Here is a 19560-nt window from a genome sequence, read left to right on the forward strand (position 1 = left end):
TCCCAAACCTTGACTGGATGGAGGAGGAGGCTGTGAGGAAGAGGAAGGAGCCCTGGGATACCCAGGCAGGTGAGGAGGAAGTCAGTGCCCCTTTCCCCCTCTCTCCTGCTCCATCTCCCAGCCCAGCATGGCCCCCGGCTGCAGGACAACCCTGCTGCCAACCCCGTCCTGCTGGGGATGCACTGGGGGGATCTCCTTCCCCTTCCCTCTGGCACGGACGCAAATCCCATCCCCTCCTTGTCCTTCCTCCCCCAGACAAGAAGCTGAGGATGGAGACCAGGGAGGACAAATCTCTCTAGCAGAACCTCATGGAAGAGGCTGTTTTTAGTGACTCCACAGTGCAGAATTCCAATGGAGAGGAAAATCCACAGAGATCCTGCAGGAGGGGATGCTGCAAACCCAGCCCAGGGTGCTCTGAGGAGGAAAGACCCACCCTGAGCCAGGAAGGTGGACAGAGCTTCAGCCAGAGCTCAGAGCTGGTGGTCCATGGGCAGCTTCATGATGGGGAGAAACCCCACAAGTGCTTGGAGTGTGGGAAGAGCTTCAGGCAGAGCAGCACCCTGATCAGCCACCAGATGATCCACACTGGGGAATGGCCCTACCAGTGTGGGGAATGTGGGAAGGGCTTCAGCTGCAGCTCTGCCCTCATCATCCACCAATGCATCCACACTGGGGAGAGGCCCTATGAGTGTCCCCAGTGTGGGAAGAGCTTCACCAGCAGCTCTCACTTGACAAGACACCAACAGAGGCACCGGTAAGAGAAGCCCTGCAAAAGGCTCAAATTCAGGAGGAGCTTTTTACCCAGCTCCAGCTTCAACCCCCATAGGAGAAGCTACATTGGGAAGAGCCCTGGTGATCCATGTTCCCTGTGATCCATGCTGGGAAGACACCTGTATCTTTTCCTGCCCCTGCCAATGACATGATGTGGAATGAAGCACATGAGGGTCTGGCCATGGCCCTGTCATTACATTCACTCCCACCTCAGGTCATTGCCAGGGGCAGGAAAGGGACTCTCTCTCTCTCTCTTCCAGAGGAGAAGGGTGTCCTTTCCAGACAGGGGAAATACGAAACTGGGAAGAGCCAGTTGTTGATGTTGTAGTTTTCCCTGTAAACATTTTTTTTGATCCCTTCTGTTATCAATATTGTTTCTGTTCCTGTTTGTTCCTTATCTGGTTGCTGTTCCCAATAAATTGTTCTTATCCCAGTCCAGGATCTTTGCCTTTTGTACTTTCCATGGGAGGTGGGACAGCAGCGAGGGCAGCGCGGTTTTAGCGGGAGCAGGAAATTGGGGAATCCCATTGCTGAAGCCCGGCCCATGGAAACCGAGCATCCCAGCTGGTGCCAGCCCTGGTGGCCACGGCAGCAGCCTTGGGAGCGGGTCCCTGGCTGGGGCTGTGGGAACCTCTTCCCTCTGGTGCCCAGGGACAGGAGTGGAGGGAGCGGCTGCAGCTGAGTCGGGGCAGGCTCAGCTTGGATGTCAGGAAAAGGTTTTTGCCCAGAGGCTGCTGGGGCCCTGGCCAGGCTCCCCAGGGAAGGGTCCCAGCTCCAGGGCTCTCTGAGCTGCAGCAGCGTTTGGCCAGCGCTGCCAGGCCCAGGCTGGCATTGTTGGGGTGTCCTGTGCAGGGCCAGCAGTTGGACTGGAGGATCCTGATGGGTCCCTCCCAGCTCAGCCAATTCTGTGCTTCTGGGATCCCATCAGCCTGGGGATGGGGGCTGCCAATGGTTGCCATGGCAACGGGCTCTGGCTGCAGGCCTGAGCTGGTGTCCATGGCAACCACCCCTGGCATGGGGTCTCCATGGAGCTGCCAAGGGACTGAGCATAGCAACAGGGGGCTGGTGATGGTTGCCATGGAAACTGACCATAGCAACAGGGGCCTGGTGATGGTTGCCTGCTCAGGATCAGATTTGTCACAGGCCCTCAGAGGGGTTCCATGGGGACTTTCCAAGAGTCTCCAGGCTGTTCCAGAGCTGGAATGTCACACCCAGAGCCAGGGGCTCCATGGAGACCTCCCAGGGCTTTCTGGGGATGGTAAAGAGCCCTGTGGTCAGAGGCAGTCCCAGCCATTCCATGGTGACATCCCAGGGCACCTTGGGCTGCAAAGACACCCATCTGTCACAGGCACTCACGGGGGCTCCACGGTGACATCCCAGGAGTCCCCAGGCTGCCAAAGAGCCGGGATGGCCCAGACACTCACAGGGGTTCCTGTCATGGGCACAGTGGGAGCTTCAGGAAAAAGCTTTATTTCTTTTTTGGAGAAACTCCTGCGGAGTCAGGAGGTGGAGAAATGACACCCAACAGCCACCATGGATCCTCAAAACCCTGCAGGACCCCTAGACTTCTAAAATTCTTTCTAAGAGAGGAGACTGGGAGCGCTGGATCCAACTCCAGCCCCAGACTTTGTCCATGGTGTCAAAGATTTGACAGGTGGAATTGAACTTTAACACAATTTGTCCTGCAGGATAAATGATAGAATGCCAGATAGATTTATTTAACTATGTCTCTGGCTTATTCTGATCATGGTCAGATGGAAAGATCACTAGCACAGTTATTTAAGCCACAGTTCAATTGCTACAACAATTATCAGAATATAATGCTGTAGGAAGCAATTTTGAAGTCATCAGGCCCTTGCTGGAGTTGTTGGAGCCCATTGCAGGCAGAGCCTCCTGCTCCAGCAGGAACTGCCTTTCCTGTGCCATCAGCAGGGCAGGTCCCGCTGCAGGAAAAGCCCCAGGCCAGCCCCAGCACAGGGAAGGCCTTGGGCACAAGGGCAGAGTGCCGTGCTGGGAGCTGTGCCAGGGAGAGCCTGAGGCACCAAAGGCACCTTGGCAGCAGCAGCTGCTTGCAGGCCATGGCCAGAAGCCTCCCTTGGCAGCCGGGCCTGGTGGCCACCACTGCAGAGCTGCTGCCTCAGGGCTCATTCCTGGCTGGCCTCTGAAAAGCCACTTGTGCTCCAGGAGCCTGACTGGGAAGCCATTGGCCCCAGCACCTTGGGGACAAGATATCAATGACAAAACTCTTCATGCCAGCAGAGCCAAGGCAGGGGCAGAGGAAAGGGCAGGGCCAGGCCCAGGGGACAGGGCTGCCATGGTGATGGCTGTGAGGGCACTGCCCCTGCAGCAGCCTGGCTGCCCTCAGCAGACATTCTGGCCAGAAGCGTTGTGAGGGCACCCAGCACATCAGAGAACCCACACTGCAGGAATTCTGTCACTGGGGATGAGAGGGGATTTCACTGGGTCAGGTTGGACAAAGCTCACGCTCTTGGACCATTCCTGGGATGGGGCACCCACTTCTCTGGAAAAACAGTTGCACTTTCATGCCACTTTCATAATTGTAAAATATTTCCTCTTCTAACAAATGTAAATGCACCCTCATTCAGTTTAGAGATATTGACCGTTTTTCTGTCATGGGAAGATTTGGAAGAAAATAACTTTGGTCTCTATTTTTCCATTTTCACAGAACTTGGAGAGGACCCAGAAATCTCCCAAGATGGGGTTTGGAGGTGCCATCACAAAACCAGAAGGAAGAGGCTGAGGGCTCTGGGGTCAGTGGTGTGGAGACTGAGGACAGAACAGGAATAGCCTGGGAGGAATTGGAGGGTGGTTTCAGAGAGGCTGGAGCTTTTGTTCCTAGTGGGAATGAGCCTGAAGAAGACATAATAGCACCAAGGGCAGCTGGGGAGGCCCAGAGTGGACACCAGGAGAAAGGAATTTCCCTGCCAGGGCAGGGATGTGGTGCAGCACGTCCCCCAGCAGGAGCCTGGAGCAGCCCAAGGCTTTGTGTGGGCAGGCAGAGGCAGGCAGGAGGCAGAGCTGTCAGCAAAGGAAGGGGCCAGCCAGGTGGGGCAGCCGGGGGATGCCCACAGCCTGCAGGGACAGAGGTGCAGGTTTGCTCAGCACCAGAGACACCTTTGCCTTGCTTGTCCCCACCTGTCATCACTGCCACCAGTGTTCTGCTCCACCTGGAACTTGGGGATGCTTTTTCAGTCCTGTCCTTCAGATGGATCTTTTTTAAAGTATGAGAAACTTCAGTGTTTCACCCTCTTTTTGAATCCCTGAGAAGTTCTTTGAGCACACTCTGAGGGACTGAGTCTGATGCAAAGATCACCAAAGCCCCAGAGGGTCATTACAGTCCTTGTGCTGTGTCTGTGCTGCTGAGCTGGGCCAGGCTCCTGGCCCAGAGGCAGCTCCTGGCAAGGGCAGCAGAGCTGCAGAGAGACAGCTCTGGCCAGGAGCAGCTCCTGTGCACAGCCCAGCAGGGCTGGGGCACTGCCAGGGCCCCTCAGGGACACCAGCAGGGCACAGACAGAGCTCTCAGGGGCTCAGCACTGGCCGGGGCTGTGGCATGTCCCAGAGGGGGCTGTGTCACAGCAGCTCCTCCGTGGCTGTGTCATGGAGGCACAGAGCAGCTGTGATGTCAGCAAGGGGCTGTGTGACAGCCCAGAGTGGGCTGTGTGAGGTCACAGATTGGGCTATGACATCACAGAGTTTGTTGTGTGAGGTCACTGAGCAGCTACGGCATCATAGAGGGGACTGTGTGACATCACAGAGCAGGCTGTGACTTCATGGCATGGCTGTATGACATCATAGAGCAGGCTATGAGAAAAAGTGTGTGCTGTGACATTACAGAGTGGCAGTATGACATCACAGAGAAGGCTTTGTGACATCACTGAGGGGATTGTGACATCACAAAGCTGTCTGTGACATCATAGAGTAGGGTGTGAGGTTATAGAGCAGATTCTCCCATCATAGAGGATGGAACTGTGACATGAGGGAGTGGGTTGTGACATCACTGGCTGGCAGTAAAATCATAGAGCAGGCTGTGACATCACAGAAAAGACAGTGACATCACATGATGACTTTGTGATATCGCAGTGTCTTCTGTGACATCACAGAGCAGATGTATCACATCACAGGGTGACACCAAAGGGGACTGTGTGACATCACATGAATTTGTATGACATCACAGATGGCTGTGTGACCTCACAGGAAGTCTGTGTGACATCACCAGATGTTTTATGACATCACAGGGATTGTGACATCATAGGAAGATTGTGTGACATCACTGGGGGTGTTTTAAATCACACAGGGGGCTGTGTGAGATCACAGTGGCTGTGTGACATCACAGGGGCTGTGTGAGGTCACTGGGGAGGTCACTCTGCCCCGGCCCCCCTCACAGTTCCCCCCAGAGCAGTCCAACCCTGCTCGTGCACAGCGGGGTCCCCTGTCTCCCCGGGTCCCCCCCCCCGGCGCCGCAGCCTCCCCCAGAGGATGTTCCACGAGATCGACCCCAGAGCCTGACACGGGGACGGGGGCTGGGGCCCTGGGGGTGGCACAGGGGGACAGGGACCCCCCGGCAGCAGCGTCCCCGTGTCCCCCAGGGCCAGAGCCTGGGCCAGGGCTCCTTCACCCTGGTACAAACGAGGCCTTGAGAGCGCTGAAAAAATCCCCAGCAAGGGATCAGCAAAAACCAGATTGAATATTAAGGGACAGCAGGACAAAGTTCCTTGGCAAGAGTCACTCTGCTCCTGACTGGACACTTCAGGCACACCAAGAAAACAAAGCAACAACGAAACCAAACAAAATCCATGCAATCAAACCAGAAATGAACCAAGAACTGTCCCTGTGTGTGTGTATGACAAAAGTACAGTGATGGCCAGGATAAAAGGAATATGACCCAAAGGTTTAACAGAGCTCAAACTTAACAGGACTTAACCGAAACTGATAGCTTAAATGTCACAATTCAGGCAAAAAGAGCAGCAACAGTATTTAACCTAAATTATAACCTATGACTTTGCAATTTAACAGAGGAATAACACTTAACAGTATTTAACTTAGCCTAATAACTTACATTAAAATAACAACTTAGCAAGAGAACAACTCTCAGGAGCATTTATCTTAGCTCATACCTCATGACTGAACATTCCGTACAGGCCCGACTGTCTCAGCTATCCAAGGCACTCAAACCCCTCAGAGAGCAGCATTTCTGCCACATTTCCCCAGCACAGGCACTCCTGTGTGCACACAGACACAAAGAGTCAGTGCAAGGCACCTGGGAGAAATTCCCCTCAGGGCGGGAAATGCTCCCTGTGGATCCTTTGGCATCTTCCCAGCGGGCCAAGGGTTGAGCCTGGAGGAGTGGGGGGATCGGCCCAGGCTCTGTCATTGTTGGGGATCCCTGAGTGCAGCAAACGGGAGAGTTCCCAGCTGGGAGAGGCCCCACTCAGAGGGAGTCGCTGGCCCAGGAGAGCTCCAAGGGCTCCTTTTGGAGCGCTGTTTGCAGGGCCCCAAGAGAGGGGCTTCAGTCCCAGCAATGGTTCATCCTGGCCACAATTGGCACCAACAGCTTTCTTTGGCAGGGTGAGAACAGGGATGTTGTGCCACTGAGGGAACAAAACCAGTTCCCAGGGCTGCTCCTCCAGAAAGCAGGAGCTGGTTGGGCAGCAGCAGTGCCTGGAGCAGACAGTGTTTGGGATGAGCTGCAGAGGAGCTGAGCCCAGGGGCTGTTGGCCAAGGCCGAGGCCCAAGGAGCATTTCTCAGCTGGCAGGGCGGCCTGAGAAGGGGAGGGGGGAATGCAGCAGCACAGGGCCCATGGAACCAAGGGAGCATGGTGACACTGTGGGGCCCTGTGAGACCAAGGGACCATTGGGACACTGTGGGGCCCTGTGAGACCAAGGGACCATTGTGACACTGTGGGGCCTCATGGAATCAAAGAGACCACAGTGACATTGCTGGGCCTCATGGAGCCATGGAGAGATCATTAAGACACTTCACTGACTCCTGGAACCAAGGAGACCATTGTTATACTCTGGGGCACTATTGAATCATGGAGACCATTGTGACACTATGAGGCCTAAGGGAATAAGCAAAGCATTGTGACACTGTGAGGTCTCATGGAACCAGTGAGACCATTGTGACCCTGGGGGTCCCCACACAACCAAGAGGACCATTGTGATACTGTGGGGCCTGTTCAAACCAAGAGGCCTTTGTGACACTGCAGGGCTGCATGGAACCAAAGCTCCAGTGTGACATTGCAGGGCCTGATGTCATCAGGGATCCATTGTGACAATGGGCAACCAAAGGGGACCACTGTGACACTGAAGTGCTGCATGGAACCAAAGCTCCAGGGTGACACAGAGGGGCCTCCAGTTATCAATGGTTCATTGTGACACTGTGGAGCCAAAGGAGACCATTGTGACACTGCAAACCCCCAGGGTCCAAAGGTCCATTGTGATATTGCAGGCCTCATGGAATAGAGGAGTCACATTATGTTGTCAGCTTATTGCAAAAGTTCCATACTGTGGTGGTTTGACAGGAAATGTGTTTTCTGGGATGCTGTGTTTTGGGCCAATGGATATTCAGGCTTTAATATTGGCATTTAACCTGGCCATTAGGACATGGACACGCCTCTGAGAACACGGGGTTAAAAGCAGGGCTCTCTCCTGAGAGGGTCCTTTTGGGTTTCCGGCAGGAAAGAGTTCGGGTCTCTGCCCCGGCCCAGCTGCTGGCTGGGCAGGGGAGGGGAAAAGCCATGTGGCTGAGAGAGGTAGGCCTGAGCCCGGGGGTGGAAGGGTGGAAGAGAGAGAGAGACACCGGGAGCCAATGGGCAGCCCCCCCTGAGAGACAGAGAGAGAGAGAGAGAGAGAGACGCAGAGAGAGAGAGAGAGAGGGAGAGAGAGAGAGAGAGAGAGAGAGAGAGACGGTGCCCGAGACTGTAACCTTGAAACTTGATAAACATGGGCCTGTGCCGGCAGCACGGCTGGGATGGAGAAGAAGGGGGGGTTCAGCCAGCCGCTTGTAGGAGCTTTTAACCCCTTTTCGGGGAATGAGAACTTTACAGATCATTGACCTCTCCTAGAAGATAGAGTGGAAGATGAGAAAGGAAATGTGCAAGTGTAAGAGAGGTCTGGGCAAGTGAGAAATAGTGGAAGAGTAGAGAAGAATCCTAGAGGGAATAGATGATGGAGTGGCTTTTGCTGGATTCTTTTTGTACAGCCATGGACAGAACCATGTTCCTTGTGACACAGAGACTGCATCTAGGAAAAGGCAATGGCCACAGAACCAAGAGGGTTCAGTGTTGGTGCCCCTCGGCCCCAGGGGATGAAAAAATATGGGGTGGACAGGTGTCCCAAAGGAGAGACTGTGCCCTTTTTGGATCGGGACAGAGCATCCTTAAAAAGACAACCCTAGAAGCAGCTCGGGTCCATGTTCAGTGGTGAGAGCACTGGACATGAAAGGAAGAGGTCACAATGGCAGATGTACTCCGGGCGGTGCCACGAGTGACACGGAAACTCACGAGGCTTCAGCTGTGTTTCCAGGGGAAGCCCATGGTACAAGAAGGACTCCTCTCCTCTTGATGAACTGAGGATTGATTGTCTGAAGGGTGGTGCTGGACCAGGAGTTGGTGATTTTGGGGAATAGATGTATTGTATTGGAAATTTGGTGGGGGAAGAAGGAAATGTATTTGTATGGTTTTCATGTTCCTGTGGGTGTTCCTTTTTATATATAGTTGTAGCGTAGTTAATAAAGTTTTGTTTTCTTCATTTCCAAGTGGAAGCCCGCTTTGCTTATTCCTGGTCACATCTCACAGCAGAAACCAGGGAGAGGGTATCCTCATGGGGGCACTGGCATTGTGCCAGTGTCAAACCATGACAGAATGTTAATGAGCCATGGGACACTGAATCCCTGTACTGAAGAGCTGAAGGCTGAACAAGTGATTTAGAAAATTAAATCAAATTATTCCCAGAGGCTTGGCTTGTTCAGGTGTTCTGAATGTTCATGAGCCCTGGGACACTGAATTCCTGCACTGAAGAGCTGAAGGCTGAACAAGCCTCTGGAGCAGAGAAATTCAGCAGCAGCCTCCAAGTTGCTGAGGATGTCAGCAGCCCCCCCTGAAGCCATCCCTGCCCAGAGACCGTGGGGGAATGGGCAGACAAGGAGAGCGTCCCTGGGGCTGGGGCAGCACAACTCAGAGGCACCAGCGGCTCCAGCTGGGCAATGGAGTGTGGAATGTGGCTGGGAAAGCCCTGCCTGGGCTGGGCCAAGCATCACAGACAAGCCCTGACTCCCATATCCCAAAAAAACTCTCTCAAGGAGACATTTAAAAGGAATTACAATTGTTTGTGTACTCTAAGTTAGATGCACTAAGAAATATCAATAAGAGATTTTTAGGAGCTCAAAACAACAAAACAGGAACTTTACTTGGAACTTCAGAAAATCAGAGAAGCTTTGGCAAAAGTTTTAATATGACATTCAATCAACAAAAAACACTTATCAAAGCATTATCTTGGCCCATTCCACTTCACAAACTCTAAGCCTGTTCAATTTTAAGTTAAACAAAATGTCCAAGAGGACGTATATAGAAGTAGACACAGAAAGAGAGAAAATATAATTTAGAGAAGTGCACACATGTCAGGACCCAGGACATCCCTCTGGCTGTCCTGAGCAGCCAAGACCCCTGCCAGGGGTCTCAGAGACCGTGGCACAGAGCCCAAAACACCTGTGGTTTTGATTATGACCCGTGGAGCAAATTACCAACCTTGTATGAAAATCAGCAAGCCACAACAGTTTAAGTAGAATATTAGTGAAGTTATCATGGGGCGGAAAAGTAGATTTTAGGGTTTTTGGTATGGGGGTCCAGGAGGCAACATGGAGGGAACTTGAAACTGGGTATTTTCTCCTTCTTCTTCTTGGCCTCCATCTTCTGCTGTGATGTTGGCACTTAGAGATTGGTTTCGAGTAGAAGCTCACTGTCTAACATAGGTGATAGGAATTGGAAAGTAATTGTAAACATTCTACACGTAGTTTTCAGTATAAAGACATAACACCACCCTGGGGGCAGGCAGAATGATGCCTCAGACTGTCCTGCTTATCTGACCTCGGCAGGGCAGAAGAAAATTTTGTATAGATAAGGTAAAATAAACAACCTTGAGACCAAGAAATGAAGAGCTCTGACTCCTTCTTCAAGCACCAGGCTGGGAAAAGAGACTTTCAAACTTTTCTTGGGATCACTCTGATGAGCTAACGATCCCGACATACACACAGCTACCAACTCCTGGATTCCAGCACTGTTCCGATGGAAATTCCAAGAGGAGGTAGGGTCAAGATGTGTGCTTGCCTTGTGCTCAGCCTTCAATAGCCCTTGGTGTTCCTGGGCCCTTCCCCCAGGTGGGGCTTGGGCTCATTTGGTCCCTCAGGAGCTGGGCTGGGGCTGCAGAGGTGGCTGTGGAGCATTGCCTGTGCTGTGCCAGGGACTGGCAGCCACTGCTGGGCTGGGATAGAGGCTCTGGGGGGATTGGGGTTCCAGGGCAGGGCTGGGCTTCCAGGGCAGGGCAAGGCTGGACCTGCCCCTTCCTCCCCCACACATGAAATGTTTCCAGCCAACAATCTCCTCCAGTCTCTCACAACAGGCAATGTTGGAGGTGGAACCCAAATTCTGGCCATGGGCACCTGGACTAGAAGGACAGTTCTTTTCCATAGGAAGGAAAGCACAGAGCCCCAGTGTTTGGAAGGCAGGTGAGAGCCTCAGTAGGCCAAGGCCATTCAGACTTGTCAGGAATGGCAGATTTTGTCTGGGAGCAGTCTTTGGATATAGGGAATTTGGAGGTGGAAACCCAATCTCACCCATGGGTTCCTGGAGAAGGTGGACAGTTCTTTCCCATAGGAAGGGGAGCATGGAGTCTTCCCCAGTGTTTTAGGGACAGATGAGAGGTGACCCTGGTGAAACCATTTCCAGGCAGACTTGTCCTGGCAATACTCCTATGTGAACAATCCCTGGATATATGGAAATTTGGAGGTGAAATCCCAATTCTGGCCATGGGTGCCAGGACAAGAAGGACAGTTCTTTTCCATAGGAAGGAAAGCACAGAGCCCCAGTGTTTCAGCAGCAGATGAGAAGAGACCCTCAACATGCCAAGGTCAGCTGAACCCGTCAGGTGGCCCCTGGGGGGCCAAACCAGCCAGACCTGTTCTGTGCTCCATTGGTTTTGTGGGACCCCCATAGTGTCACAATGATGCCTTGGATCCATGAGGCCCCACAGTGCCGTAATGGTGACTTGTTTCCATGGGGTCCCAGAGGGTCACAATGGCCCCAAGGTCCAGAAAGTCCTGCAGTGTCCCAATGGTCCCAACAATTCCATGGGGCCTTGAAGTGTCACAATGGTCTCCATTGTTCCCCAGGCCCCACAGTGTCACATGACTCCTCTATTCCATGAGCCCTGCATTGTCACAATGGACCTTTGGTTCCATGCAGCCCTGCAGTGTCACAAAGGCCTCTTGGTTTCAGGAGGCCCCACAGTATCACAATGGTCCTCTTGGTTCTGTGGGGACTCCCAGGGCCACAATGGTCTCACTGGTTCCATGAGGCCCCACAGTGTCACAATGGTCCCTTGGTGTCACAGGGCCCCACAGTGTCACAATGGTCCCCTGGTTCCATGGGCCCTGTGCTGCTGCATTCCCCCCTCCCCTTCTCAGGCCGCCCTGCCAGCTGAGAAATGCTCCTTGGGCCTCGGCCTTGGCCAACAGCCCCTGGGCTCAGCTCCTCTGCAGCTCATCCCAAACACTGTCTGCTCCAGGCACTGCTGCTGCCCAACCAGCTCCTGCTTTCTGGAGGAGCAGCCCTGGGAACTGGTTTTGTTCCCTCAGTGGCACAACATCCCTGTTCTCACCCTGCCAAAGAAAGCTGTTGGTGCCAATTGTGGCCAGGATGAACCATTGCTGGGGCTGAAGCCCCTCTCTTGGGGCCCTGCAAACAGCGCTCCAAAAGGAGCCCTTGGAGCTCTCCTGGGCCAGCGACTCCCTCTGAGTGGGGCCTCTCCCAGCCGGGAACTCTCCCGTTTGCTGCACTCGGGGATCCCCAACAACGACGGAGCCTGGGCCGATCCCCCCACTCCTCCAGGCTCAACCCTCCACCCGCTGGGGAGATGCCAAAGGATCCCCAGGGAGCATTTCCTGCCCTCAGGGGAATTTCTCCCAGGTGCCTTGCACTGACTCTTTGTGTCTGTGTGCACAGAGGAGTGCCTGTGCTGGGGAAATGTGGCAGAAATGCTGCTCTCTGAGGGGTTTGAGTGCCTTGGATAGCTGAGCCAGTCAGGCGCGTAAGTGACGTTAAGTCATAAGCTGTAAGCTAAGTTAAATGCTGTTAAGAGTTGGGTTTTTTCCTAAGTTGTATGCTTAATGTAAGTTATAAGCTAAGTTGAATATTGTTAAGGGTTATTGCACTATTAAATCATTAAGTCATAGGTTGTAAGTTAGGTTAAATACTGTTAAGTGCTGTTCTTTTGCTAAATTGTCAAGTTGAAGGCAGAAGTTATGATTAAGGTAGAAGTTAAGTCCTATTAGGTTTGAGCTCTGTTTAGCTTTTGGGCCATATTCCTTTTATCCTTGCCCTCACTGTCCTTTTGTCACACACACACACAGGGACAGTTCTTGGCTCATTTCAGGTTTGATTGTCTGGATTCTTTTTGTTTTGTTGTTGCTTTGTTTCCTTGGTGTGCCTGAAGTGTCCAGTCAGAAGCAGAGTGACTCTTGCCAAGGAACTTTGTGCTGCTGTCCCTTAATATTCAATCTGGTTTTTGCTGTTCCCTTGCTGGGGATTTTTTCAGCGCTCTCAAGGCCTCGTTGGTACCAGGGTGAAGGAGCCCTGGCCCAGGCTCTGGCCCTGGGGGACACGGGGACGCTGCCGGGGGGTCCCTGTCCCCCTGTGCCACCCCCAGGGCCCCGGCCCCCGTCCCCGTGTCAGGCTCTGGGGTCGATCTCGTGGAACATCCTCTGGGGGAGGCTGCGGCGCCGGGGGCAGGGGGACCCGGGGGGACAGGGGACCCTGCTGTGCACGAGCAGGGTTGGACTGCTCTGGGGGGAACTGTGAGGGGGCCAGGGCAGAGTGACCTCCCCAGTGACCTCACACAGCCCCTGTGACATCACACAGCCTCCTGTGACATCACACAGTCTTCCTGTGTTGTCACACAGTCCCCTGTGATGTCACACAGCCTCTGTGATGTCACACAGTGTCATGGTTTGAAACTGGCACAATGCCAGTTCCCCCATGACGATACCTTCTCCCTGGTTTCTGCTGGGAGATGTGACCAGGAATAAGCAAAGCAGGCTCCTACTTAGGGAAGAAAGAAAATAAAACTTTATTAACTACACTGCAACTACAGATAAAAAGGAACACACACAAGGAAAATGAAAACCTTACAAATCCATTTCCTCCTCCCCCCACCAAATTTCCAACACAATACATCTATTCCCCAAATCACCAACTCTTGGTCCAGCACCACCTTTTAGACAATCAATCCTCAGTTCATCAAGAGGAGAGGAGTCCTTCTTGTGCCATGGGCTTCCCCTGGAAACACAGCTGAAGCCTCGTGTGTTTCCGTGTCACTCGTGGCACTGCCCGGAGTCCATCTGCCATCGTGACCTCTTCCTTTCATGTCCAGTGCTCTCACCACTGAACATGGACCAGAGCTGCTTCTACGGTTGTCTTTTTTTAAGGATGCTCTCTCCCGATCCAAAAAAGGCACAGTCTCTCCTTTGGGACACCTGTCCCCACAATCTCTCCTTTGGGACACCTGTCCCCCCCATATTTTTTCATCCCCTGGGGCCGAGGGGCACCAACACCAAACCCTCTTGGATCTGTGGGCATTGCCTCCCCCTAGAATGCAGTCTCTGTGTCACAAGGAACATGGTTCTGTCCATGGCTGTACAAAAAGAATCCAGCAAAAGCCACTCCATCATCTCTTCCCACTAGGGTTCTTGTCTATTCTTCCACATTTTTCTCTCTTCCTGGGTCTTCTTCTATTTTTGTCCCCTTGCAAATTTTGATTAACTTAAAATTTAACAAGCTACGAGTTTGTGAAGTTGAATGGGCCAAGTTAATGCTTTGAGAAGTGTTTTGTGTTGATTCAATATTGTATTAAACCTTTTGCCAAAGTTTCTCTGATTTTCTAAATTTGCCAGTAAAGTCTGTTTTGTTGCTTTGAGCTCCTGAAAATCCCTTGTTGGTATTTCTCCAGCACATAAAACTCAGAGGACACAAACAACAGTAAATTCCTTTTAAATGTCTCATTGAGAGAGTTGTTTGGGGGATGGGGGTCAGGGCTTGTCTGTGCTGCTTGGCCCAGCCCAGGCAGGGCTTTCCCAGCCACATTCCACACTCCATTGCCCAGCTGGAGCCGCTGGTGCCTCTGAGTTGTGCTGCCCCAGCCCCAGGGACGCTCTCCTTGTCTGCCCATTCCCCCACGGTCTCTGGGCAGGGATGGCCTCACTGGGGGCTGCTGACATCCTCAGCAACTTGGAGGCTGCTGCTGAATTTCTCTGCTCCAGAGGCTTGTTCAGCTTTCAGCTCTTCAGTGCAGGAATTCAGTGTCCCAGGGCTCATGAACATTCAGAACACCTGAACAAACCAAGCCTCTGGGAATAATTTGATTTTAATTTTCAAATCCTTTGTGGTTAAGTAGATCTCAGTACTGTATTCAAACTGTATACATGATATTTTAAAAGGCAGCGAGAAAAGATTTTTTAGGTCCTGTTTAGTTTTGTTTTCCTGTGAATTCATTGATATGTGCAATCTCTGATTGACACTGAATCCAGGTACTTCCTCATGCAGTTTGAATAGATTTGAGAATCAAGACCCTTCCTGGCTGACAATCAATCAGACTCTGTCCCTACCCCCACCCCACCATTTCCCCCATCCAAGCCCTGGCACTCAGAGCAGCCTTGTGCAAATCTCAGCTCCCTCCAGCCCAGGCTGCACCTGCAGCTTTCAGCTCCTTGGCTCCAACTCCCACCTGCTTTCCTTGGAGAAGGAGCTGCCTGAGACACAGAGGGATGTTCATTTCTTGTCAGCCAACAAAGCCAAGGGAAGGCACAGCTCCATCAAATGCCAAAGTCATTCTTCTCCCTGGCTCTGCCCCTGATCCCCACAGCCTGTCCTGTTTCCTTCATCCCTGCATTGCCAGGGACTCTCTGGGACAAGGGAGCTCTGCTCTGGGGATGGAGGGAGGTGCAAGTGCCACCACTGGAGTGGGAACCACAACTCATCAGGTTTGTGTCCTTTGGGGACCAGGAACTGGTGAGACTCAGAGGCACAGAAAGTTTCTCTTCATGGCCAACAGACCATGGTTGAACAGGACACAATTTAATAACAATCTCACTCTTCCCTGAGCTAAGTGCAATGCCCCAGCAGCATCTGAGGAGTCCACCTCCACAAGGGATTTCCATACTAAAATTAATTTCAGATAAATATGGTTCTGTGATAGATATAAACACAATTAAGTTCTTGTATCAGGATGCTCATCCTGGAGTGGGGGCAAAACAGCTCCAACAATTCCTGATTTGCAAAGCTGTCAGTGGTGGATGGAGAAGGGAGGTCAGGCTGCTTTTGGTGCTGAGGAAATGCTGAAACCAGCCTGACTCATTTCATCTCCTCCTGTCCTGGCTGATCTCCCCTCTTTCCCCTTCCACCCATTGGCTTTTGTCTCCCACCAGGCCCCCGGTGAAGAGCCTGGCTCTGTGTTCTCCATCCCCTCCTCGCTGGCACTGCCAGGCTGGGATGAGGAGCCCCTCAGCCTTCCCTGCTCTGGGCTGGACAAGCCCAGCTCCCTCAGCCTCTGCTCACAGCCCAAGGGCTCCAGCCCCACCTTGGAGGCCCTTCCCAGACCCTGCTCCAGCTGCCAGACATCTTTCCTGCCCTGGGCAACCCAACCCAGGCCACAGTGACCTGGATAATCCCCGTCCTTGATGTCCTGGTCACACAGCCCTGGCCCCTTGTCCCCATGTCAGGCTCTGGGTTGGATCCTGTGGAACATCCTTTGGTGGAGGCTGTGGCTCCAGGTGGGCCGGGGGGATCCCGGGGGACAGGGACCCTGCTGGGCATGGACAGCATTGGACTTGTTGGGAGAAACTGTGAGGGGGAGCTGGGGCAGAGTGACCAACCCAGTGACCTGACACAGCCCTGCTGGGATGGCACACAGCCCCTCTGGGATGTCACACAGCCCCTCTGGGATGTCACAGCCTGCTCTGTGATGTCACAGCCCATTCTCTAAGGTCACACAGCTGGCTCTGTGATGTCACAGAGATAGTCTATGATGCCATAGTTGATCAATGACCTCACATAACCCACTCTGTGATGTCATATCCCACTCTGTGACCTCATGTTACCAGATGATCAATTGTCTACACCAGGTGAGCTGACACCTGGAGCTTGTTCTCCACATCCCCAGGCCTATGGAAACCACACAAGGCCCATTGTGTCAGAAGGGGAACTGGAAGTTCAGCAGCCTCAGTGTCCTGCCAGCTCAGCCAGACCCACTGGAACAGTGGGGTCCATGACCACCTGGGACAACCAGAGAGACCCCCAGGACAGAAGAACACATGGGTAAAGGGGAGGGGAAATATGTCAATGATTTTGGGGAAATGATTATCATATGTATGTTTAGTCCAGGACAATCAATGAATATGTGTGCAAAATACAGAATATAAACAGAAATTTTCCTGTACTCAGCCTGCAGGGCTTTGGGAGGAGCTCTCCCCTGTGCATCCAGCAGCATAAAGAATGCTGCTTCTTAATGCTACACTGGGGTTAAGGAGTTTTCATTTTACCGAATTTTTGGTAATACTCCCACTGCCAGGGAAAGCTCTGTCTGCTGCTGTTCACAGACAGAGAAGGGCTGGGGGCAGATGTGGGGCTCAGAGGCTGCCTGGGGCACAGTGACCATGAAATAATCAAGTTTTCAAAGTTCTGTGAAAGAAGGAGGGGTAGCAACAGAACTTCTGCACTGGAATTAGGAAGGGCAGACTTTGGCCTGTTTAGGATGCTGATTTGGGGAGTACCGAATCAGGTACTGACTTTTTTAAAGAGAAAGAGCCCTTTAAAACAAAAGGGTCAAGGAAGGATGGACACATTTCAACAAAGTAATCTTAAGGGGGAAGAGCAGCCTGTCCCAGTGTGGCAAAAGATGAGCTGGTGAGGAAAAGGACTGGCCTTGCTCCACATGGAGCTTTTGTGGGAACTCGGGAAAGAAAAGGATGCATGAACTTTTGACAGAAGGTCAGGCAACTTAGGAAGTGTTTAAGGATGGTGTCAGGTTATGCAGAAAGAAAAGTTGAGATGTGAAAGCTCAATTAGAGCTTAACCTGGAAACTTCTGTGAAAAACAATAGAAAATATTTCTATACATAAATTAATATCAAATGATAAGGTATGAAGAACCTCTACCCTTTTTTGAGTGCAGTGGGGAATACAGTAACTAAAGATAAGGAAAAGGCTAAGCTACTTTACACTTTTTTGTCACAATTTTCAATATAGGACAGATTTCCGTCAGGACAAGTGTTCTCCTGAGCTGGTAGATGGGCACAGGGAGCAGAACAGCCCCCTGGAATCCAGGAGGGAGCAGCTGGGGACATGCTGAGCCACTCAGATGCTCATAGGTGTATGGGATCAGATGGGATCCATCCCAGGGGGATGAGGGAGCTGTGGATGAGCTCCCCAAGCTGCTCTCCATCATTTACCATCAGTCCTGGCTCAGCAGGGAGGCCCAGAGCACTGGAGGTGCCAGTGTGAGCCCATCCCCAGGAAGGGCTGGAAGGAGGAGCTGGGGAACTCCAGGCCTGTCAGCCTGACCTGGGTGCCCGGCAAGGTTATGGAACAGATCACCTTGAGTGCCATCACAGGGCACCCACAGGATGGCCCAGGGATCAGAGCCAGCCAGCTCAGTGGATTTAGGGCTGGCAGGTCCTGCCTGACCAACCTGGTCTCCTTTTATGCCCAGGGGACCCACCTGTGGATGGGGGAAAGGCTGTGGATGTTGTGTGCCTGGACTCCAGCAGAGCCTTTGACTCTGTCTCTGACAGCATTCCCTGGAAAAGCTGCAGCCCACGGCTTGGGCAGGTTCCCTCCTGGCTGGGAGATTTAAGAGCTGGCTGGAGGCTGGGCCCAGAGAGTGGTGGGGATGGTGCTGCACCCAGCTGGTGTCCAGGCACTGGTGCTGTCCCCAGGGATCTGTGTTGGGCCCAGTCCTGTTTAATATCTTCACTGATGATCTGGGTGAGGGGGTCGAGTGCAGCATTCACAAATTGCAGATGGCACCAAGCTGGGTGTGAGTGTGGATCTGCTGGAGGGCAGGACAAGGAGACACAGCCTTAAGCTGCACCAGGGGAGGTTCAGGCTGGACAATAGGAAGGAGTTCTTCACAGAAAGGGTGAGTGGGAACTGGAATGGGCTGGCCAGAGGGGAGGTGGCAGAGTCACTGTCCCTCTCCAGTGGCACTCAGTGGCATGGTCTGGGGGACAAGGCAGTATTAGGGCATTGCTTGGACTTGATGATCCCAAAGGTCTTTTCCAGCCTATTTGATTCTGTCATTCTGTGATGATTGGGACACTCGGGCCATTGTGACACTGCAGGGCCTCCTGGAACTAAGAGGACCATGGTGACACCGTGCAGCCCCACAGAACCAGGGGTCCATGGTGGTGCTCTGGGGCCAAATGGAACCAGGGTGTGCACCGTGACACTCTGGGTCCTCGTGGAACCACAGAGGCCATTGTGACACTGCAGGGCCTCGTGTAACCAAGGGTTTCACCATTTTGACACTGCAAAACCAAGGAGACCATTGGGAGACTGCAGGGCCCAGTGGAACCAAGGGGCCGTTCTGACACTGCAGGGCCTCATGGCACCAAGGGGACATTGTGACACTGCAGGATCCTGTGTAACCAAGGGGCCACTGTGACACGATGGGGCCTCAAGGGATCTGGAATAATGCTGTGACACTGTGTGGCCTCGTGGAAACAAGGAGTCCATTGTGACACTGAGGGGACTTTTGGAACCACAGAGACCATGGTGACAGTGTGGGACCTCATGTGACCGTGGGGCCATTGTGACACCCTGGGGCCCCATGGAACCAAGGGGCCACTGTGGAACTGCAGCACCAGCGAGAACATTGTGACACTGTAAAGCCTCACAGAAGCAAGAAGTCCCTTGTCACATTTTGGGGCCCCATGGAACCAAAGAGAACATTGCTGCTCTGCATGGTCTCATGGAACCAAGGAGACCAGTGTGACAGTGCAGGGCCTGGTGTAACCAAAGGACCATTGTGACCCTGAGGGGCCCCTTGGAAACAAGGACATCTTTGCAGATTTCACCAAGCTGGATGTGAGTGTGAATCTGCTGGAGGGTAGGAGGGCTCTGCACAGGGACCTGGACAGGCTGGATTGAGTGGATGAATCCAACAAGGTGAGGTTTAACAAGTCCAAGTGCCAGGCCCTGATATTTGGCCCCAGTAATACAGGCTGGGGACAGAGTGGCTGGAGAGCAGCCAGGCAGAAAGGGACCTGCAGGGACTGATGGACAGCAGGCTGGACATGAGGCAGCAGTGTGCCCAGGTGGCCAAGAAGGCCAATGGCTCCTGGCCTGGATCAGGAATGGTGTGGCCAGCAGGAGCAGAGCTGCTGGGCCAGCACTGATCTGCCCCCAGCTCTGCACACAGACATTGCTGCTGCAGCTCCAGAGAAGGCAACAAAAGGGCATCTCTGCAGAAAACTTTTCTGGGAGATCCTTTCGTTCCTTTAAAG

General features: G+C 52.9%; 1 protein-coding gene across 1 annotated transcript in view; it reads right to left on the reverse strand.

Annotated features, from left to right (window-relative positions):
- The window catches only part of LOC143692500 (uncharacterized), a 317297-nt gene that overhangs the window by 159388 nt on the left and 138349 nt on the right, over positions 1-19560 (reverse strand).

Source organism: Agelaius phoeniceus (assembly GCF_051311805.1).
Source record: "Agelaius phoeniceus isolate bAgePho1 chromosome W unlocalized genomic scaffold, bAgePho1.hap1 SUPER_W_unloc_1, whole genome shotgun sequence".
In the NCBI taxonomy this organism is placed as follows: Eukaryota; Metazoa; Chordata; class Aves; order Passeriformes; family Icteridae; genus Agelaius; species Agelaius phoeniceus.